Source organism: Neomonachus schauinslandi, chromosome 7 (assembly GCF_002201575.2).
Source record: "Neomonachus schauinslandi chromosome 7, ASM220157v2, whole genome shotgun sequence".
Taxonomy (NCBI): domain Eukaryota; kingdom Metazoa; phylum Chordata; class Mammalia; order Carnivora; family Phocidae; genus Neomonachus; species Neomonachus schauinslandi.
Genome location: NC_058409.1, coordinates 63,606,447 through 63,614,180, shown reverse-complemented (window position 1 = coordinate 63,614,180; position 7,734 = coordinate 63,606,447). Strand labels below are relative to the sequence as shown.

Genomic DNA, 7,734 nt, shown 5'->3' with positions numbered 1-7,734 from the left:
AACTTCTAGCCTCCAAAGTTGTGAGAAATAAATTTCTGGTGTTTAAACCACCCAGTCTGTGGTACTGGGTCTGTGCTTGCGGCAGCCCTAGCAAACTAATACAACATCTTACATTTGGTAATAATGTCTGATGGAGGAAGATTTCCCAAATGAATCTTTTTTTCTGCCAAAGTTCCCCTTAATTCTTTTTTTTTTTTATAATACCACGAAAGTGTGACTGACAAACTTTCTGTGCACAAGTATATTAAAAAATTTCTCTTACAAATATTCTGTAATTCAGACTTGAAACAAATCAAATTAACCTTTTCCCTCAGTTGTAATGAGTTAATGAGATCTTACTGAATGACCCATCACTGAGATAATTTTTACAAAATTGGCTTTAGGACAACATCTTCCAAATTCAATCAATTCTTAAGTCTTATTGCCTTTGCTACCTTTCTCATAAAATACAGATTTTTTTTTTTTACTTCATTTTCCCTTCCAATTCTCATTACCTTGACACAAACACTAATGTCTCTTCTGGCCTCATACAGTAACTTCCCAAATGTGCTCACCTACAGACTTTCTCTACCTCCAAAATATTTATTACATAGACTCCAGAGTTATAATTATGACCACAAATTTTTCATGCAAAATGCTTCAATAGTTTCACATTATCTACAGAATAAAATCCAAACTCCCTTCACAAGGCAATAGCACATGCTTCATGAGGTAGGCCCTGCATACTCGGTCTGCTTTGTGTCTATTTCCAACCTCCCAAGCTCAACCCTTGTTTTACTCACTAATACTTATTACCCGCAGCTCCTACAATGTGTTGGGCTTTTTAAAAATGTCCGTATATCTTTGCATATGTTATTTTTACCGCCTGTAATGTTTCCCCAATATCCTCCGACCAACTTCTTATCCTCCAAATTTTAGCTCAAATAATATCTCATCTCTTGGTGAATTCAGATGGGCCTCCTGTGCTCCCATGACATACTGTTTATAGTGCCTTGTCCACCTCCACACTAGATCAATGTATTTCCATATCTGTCTACTCGGTTTCCAGTACCATGCCTTCATGGTGAAGTGACCCAATACCTATTAAGGGAATACAACAACGAAGTGGGTTATGGCATCACAAAATTGCTCTAAAGTGTTCAAGAAAGTGAACACTTGTATTTACCACAAAGCCTTTATGGAAATGACCATAAAGGAAGATCATTCCAACAGGATCAATTTTCTCAACAGGAATGATGTAATTTGGGGTTGTATTACAAGCGAGAGAATAATACCAAGCAGGGGCACCTGGGTGGCTGTCAGTTAAGCGTCTGCCTTTGGCTCAGGTCATGATCCCAGAATCTTGGGATGGAGCCCCATGTAGGGTTCCCTGCTTAGCGGGGAGCCTGCTTCTCCCTCTCCCTCTGCCCCTTCCCCTGCTTGTGTTCTCGCTCTCTCAAATAAAGAAATAAAATCTTAAAAAAAAAAAAAGAACAATACCAAGCAAATTGTAGTTTTGACAACACGGGCAAAGCAAAGACATGACAATTATGATTGGATATAATTAATATATTATGCTCTAAATTCTATAAGACGTATATACATGTTCTAGATATATTTGTCTAATGTAATGCGAAGTAAATATAACTAACTACTGAATAATAAATTTGATATTTATTAATTCTGTTGAATCTTCTAAAACAGATTTACATCTTCTTTGAAAACATATAACAGCAGTATCATTAAAATAAAATTCTATAATTATATACTTGAAGTAAACTTGAAAGCATTACTAAGCATTAAAAAACATTTAATGGCAAATGTCATTCTTTTGTCCTTATAATAATTTATTTTGGAATCAGTGTGGAGTGGGCCTAGATCTCTTTGAAAAGTTTCTGAATTTGCATGCACAGCTGGTGGGGATGTAAATTAGAAAACATATCTTAAAGCAATTTAGCTTTATGTTTTTAGATTTTTCAAATTGTTCATAGTGTTTGAACTGGTATTTGCAATTCTGGAAGCTAATCTAAAACAAATCAGACATTTACAAAGATCAGAGCTGAAATAAATGACATAGAGACTGAAAGGAAAATAGAAAAGATCAATGAAACTAAAAGCTGTTTTTTTTAAATATAAACAAAACTGACAAACCTTTAGCTAGATTCACTAAGAACAAAAGACAGATGACTCAAATAAATAAAAGTAGAATTAAAAGAGGAGATATTAGAACTGATAATACAGAGAAATATAAAGAATCGTTAAGAGACTACTATGAAAAATTATACACCAACAATTCGGGACTACCTAGACAAATAGCTAAGTTCCTAAAAACATACAACCTACCAAAACTGAATTATGAATAGAAAATCTGAATAGACTGATTACTAGTAAGAGATTGAATCAGTAATCAGAAGCCTCCTAACAAACAAAAGTCTAGAACCAGATGGCTTCACTGGTGCTTTCTACAAAACATTTAAAGAAAAATGGAAAACAATTCTTCTCAAACTCTTCCCAGAAAATAGAAGAGGAGAAGGAATCACTTCTAAATCCATTTTTTTTTTTTTTGAGGCAGGCATTGACCTGATACCAAAATCAGGCAAAAATGCTGCAAGGAAGAAAAGAAAATTACAGACTGATATTTCCGATGAACACAGATGCAAAAATCCTCAACAAAATATTAGCAAACTGAATTCAACAATACATTAAAAAAGTCATACACCATGATTGAGTGGGATTTATTCCAGGGATGCAAGAATGTTTCAACATCTGTAAATCAGTCAATGTGATACACCACATTAACAAAGCGAAGGATAAAAATCATATGATCATCTCCATGGATGTAGAAAAAGCATTTGGCAAAATTCAACATCCCTTTATGATAAAAACTCTGAATAAAGTGGGTATACTGCAAATGTTCCTCAACAGAATAAAGGTCCTATATGATAAGCCCACAGCTAACATCGCACTCAATGGTGAAAAAGTGAAAGCTTTTCCTCTATGATCAGGAACAAGATGAGGATGGCCACTCTCACCACTTTTATTCGACAAAGTACTGAAATCTTTGTCAAAGTAATTAGGCAAGAAATAAAAGGTATGAAAATTGGAAAAGAAGAAGTAAAACTATCACTATATGCAAATGACATGATATTATATATAGAAAATCCTAAACATTCCACCAAAAAACTATTAGAACTAATGAAACAAAGTCAGTAAAGTTGTAGAACACAAAATCAATATATAAAATTTGTTTCTATAAACTAATAGCAACCTATTAGAGAGAGAAATTAAGAAAACAGACCGATTTACAATTGTATCAAAAAGGATAAAACATCTAGGAATAAGTTTAACCAAGGAGGTGAAAGACCTATACACTGAAAACTGTAAGACACTGATGAAAGAAATTGAAGATGACAAAAATAAATAGAAAGGTATTCCGTTCTCATGGATTGGAGGAATTAATACTGTTAAAAACATTCATACTACCCAAAGCAATCTAAGATTCAGTGTAATCGCTATTAAAATTCTAATGGCCCTTTTCACAGAAACAGGACCAAGAACTCTAAAATTTGTATGGCACCACAAAAGACTCCAAATAGCCCCAAGCAATCTTGAGAAAGAAGAACAACGCTGGGGGCATCGTGTTTCCTGACTTAAAACTATATTTTAAAGCAATTTCAAAAAACACGGTATTGGCTTAAAAACAGGCACATGGATCAGTGGAACAAAGTAGGAGTCCAGAAATAAACCCATGCATTATATAGTCAATTAATATGTGACAAAGGAGCGAAGAATACATAACTGGAAGGGCAGTCTCTTTAATAAATGGTGTTAGGGTAACTAGACAGCCACATGAAAAGGAATAAAGCTGGACCATTATCTTACACCATACACAAAAATTAACTTAAAATGCATTGAAAACTTGAACATAAGACCTAAAACCATAAAATTCCTAGAAGAAAACACAGCTTCTTTTTTTTTTTTAAAGATTTTATTTATTTATTTGAGAGAGAGAGAGCACATGAGAGGGGGGAGGGTCAGAGGGAGAAGCAGACTCCCTGCCGAGCAGGGAGCCCGATGCGGGACTCGATCCAGGGACTCCAGGATCATGACCTGAGCCGAAGGCAGTCACTTAATCAACTGAGCCACCCAGGCGCCCACACAGCTTCTTTTTTACATTGGTCTTGGTGATGATTTTTTGGATTTTGATACCAAAAGCAAAGGCAACAAAAGCAAAAATAAACAAATGGGACTACATCAAACTGAAAAGCTTCTGCATGGCAAAGGAAGCCATCAACAAAGTGAAAAGGCAACCTACTAAATGGGAGAAAATATTTGCAGATCATATATCTGATAAGGTGTTAATAATCAAAATATATAAAGAACTCATACAACTTAATAGCAAAAAACCAAACAATCCATTAAAAAATCACAAAAGATGTAAGTACATATTTTTCCAAGGAAGACCTGCACACGGACCACAAGTACATGAAAAAGTGCTCAACATTACTCATCATCAGGTAAATGCAAATCAAAACCACACTGAGATACTGTTAGAATGGCTAGTATCCAAAAGACAAGCAATAGCAAGTGTTGGTGAGGATGTGGAGAAAAAGGGAAGCCTTGTACACTCTTGGTAGGAGTATAAATGGTGTAGCCACTATGGAAAATATTATGGAGGTTTCTAAAAAAATTAAAAATAGAACTACTATATGATCCAGCAATTCCACTTCTAGATATTTATTCAAAGAAAATGAGAACACTAACTCAAAAAGGTATATGCCCCCCCTGTGCTCATTGCAGCATTATTTACAATAGCCAACACATGGAAGCAAACTAAGTGTCCATCAATGGATAAATGATTAAAGAAAATGTGGTATATATACATAATGGAATATCATTCAGCCATATAAAAGAATGAAATCTTGCCATTTGTGACAACATGAATGGACCTTGAGGGAATTCTGCTAAGTGAAAGAAGTTAAACAGAGGAAGACAAGTATGAACTCACATATATGTAGAATCTAAAAACAAAAAAACAAAACCAAAGATACAGAGAAAAATTGGTGGTTCTCAGAGGCAGGGGTGGGGGGCTGGGCAAAATGGGTGAGGGTGGTCAAAATGTACAAATGTCCAGGTATGAAATAAATAAGTTCTGGGGACGTAATATACATCATGGTGACTAAAGTTAATAATGCTGTATTGCATATTTTTAAATTGCTAAGAGAATAGATCTTAAAAGTTCTCATCACAAGGAAAAAAAAATCTTTGTAACCGTGTGGCTAGTTAAATAGACTTAATGTGGCAATCATTTCATGATATATATGAATATCAAACCATTATATTGTACACTTGAAACTAATATGATGTTACATGTCAACTCTATCTTAATTTAAAAAAAAACCCAAAATATGCTGGGAAAAAAAACAAAAAATTCTTCAAAATATTAATGGTGACTATTACTGAATTGTGAATTTTTAAAAATTTTTGTTTGCCTTTTCCAAATTATATATACTATTTTTATAATTGGAGATTTGTTAACTTCCAAAGTTATCCCATTGGTCTTAGCATTTTCTTAGAGTTCTAGAGATATAACAAGTAGTTATTGTTGCCGATAGACATGTCTCTCTCCACTGAAAAATGATTTTTAGAAGATCTCATTATCTTCCCATTTCCTCAGTTTATTTCAAATTAAGATAGCGTTTACTTGTGTGGATACCTCTTGGTTTTATGGAGGGTACTCTACTTCATGAAAACAACAGTGGCCATTATCCTAAATAACCCTAAGCCATTAAGAAAAACCTTTAAAATGCACCTTCAGAACATCTTGGCAACTTGCTAAAATGGTACGTAAAGAAAGGAAAATTGGAGATGGGCTATACTGTATATTTGCTAACGAGCCTTTCCTCTAAGTCTGGTAATCAAAGGTCATGTTTCTATCCCAGATAGCAATAATGGAGAGGCTTCCTTGAGAAGGCTGGTGACAGTATGTATATGCCAACTATCCATTCTTTCCTATGTCTCATATTTACTGTTCATTCCTGATCTTCCTCTGGGTGGTTTTTATTTGTAAAGCACATATATGTGCTTTTCTTTTAATTCCTTGCTCTTGTTTTCATGCTTAGTTTCCAGTGGCACAGTCCTTATTTCAGTCAGGAATATTTAACTATATCCTCTGGGAATAAATTCATATTTGCTCCTCCAGCAGTCCCACGGAGGTTTTTTGAGTAAATGACTTACTAAAAATATCCCATTCTTTTCTGAATCATTTTGAATGATCATTTCTAAAGTAAGCATCTTCTTTTAGCCTGGAAACACTGACACAGACAGATGCTCCACTGTTTCCAGTCATTTTGAACACCAAAAGGAAGGAGCAAATAAATCCAATTCTTTATTATCTGAGGACCTTATGGATTTATAGGACCAAAACGATGAAGAGAAATGCTTTAATGCTTTCATGTTCTTTCCATTCCCCTCCTAAGTTTTAACTTTGGCCATTTGCTTTTCCAAACCCGCTGCCAAGTCTTCATACTGCTGAAACAACCCGCAGCTCAGCATAAACACGCTAGCACTACTGGAAGGAGGAGGTGGTGACCGGGGAGACCTGGCTGCAGGGCTCACTCAAGACCTCCTGTCTGTATGGGCAGCTTCCCAAGCTCCAGGACAGAGGCCTTACCCTGTACCAGTCCAGTGCCATCCTGCAGCACCTGGGCTGCACCCTTGGGCTGTTCGGGAAGAACCAGCGGGGAGGCGGCCCTGGTAGATGTGGTGAATGAGGGTGTGGGGAACCTCTGCGGCAGATACATCATATCATCTACACCAACTATGAGGCAGGCAAGGAGGGGTATGTGAAGGCACCAGCAGGGCACCTGAAGACGTCTGAGACCCTGCTGTCCCAGAACCAGGGGGGCCAGGCCTTCATCGTGGGCCACCAGATCTCCTCCGCAGACTACAACCTGCTGGACTTGCTGCTGATTCACCAGGTCCTGTCCTCTACCCCCTCTTCCTGCCAGGGTTCCTTCCCCCTGCTCTCTGCCTACTTGGCTCACCTCAGCTCCTGGTCCAAGCTCAAGGCCTTCCTGGCTTCCCCCCGAGGTGGTGAACCTCCCCATCAACAGCAAACAGAAGCAGTAAGAGCCTGTGGCACTGTGGGCAGGAGGCTGGGTCTGCCTGCCTTCTTTTCCCCAGGACCAATAAAATTTCCGAGAGAGAAAAAAAAATAATAATAATAAATAAAAGCATAGTGTTTTTCTCAAAGAAAAATTACTACCTAACCATTTCCCCAGATACCAGTGTGACACATGAACTGACTGATGGAGGAGGTGGCCTTGCTAGGACCAAGAGTTCAAATATTTTAAAGGAAATTCTAGTAGCAGAAAAGAGATGTTAACTGGCGTATGTGCCATTGGAAAATTTCCTAGGTGTTTTGTTTTAGAGAAAAATTTGTTTGCAGGAACTGTTTCCTGAATTCAGAGACAACACATCACTAATGAATGACACACAAGGAATATAGCTCATTACTAATGAGATTATTTGAAGATATTCTTAACAACCGCTCAGTGAGAATCAAATATAAGCATATGATTCTTTTTTTTTTTTTTTTTTAGATTTTATTTATTTATTTGACAGAGAGAGGCACAGCGAGAGAGGGAACACAAGCACGGGGAGTGGGAGAGGGAGAAGCAGGCTTCCCGATGAGCAGGGAGCCCGATGCGGGGCTCGATCCCAGGACCCTGAGATCATGACCCGAGCCGAAGG

General features: G+C 37.0%; 1 pseudogene; it reads left to right on the top strand.

The window, feature by feature from the left end:
- The first annotated feature begins 2,997 nt into the window (after positions 1–2,997).
- On the top strand, positions 2,998–7,110 carry LOC110587353 (annotated as a pseudogene).
- The last annotated feature ends 624 nt before the right edge of the window (positions 7,111–7,734 follow it).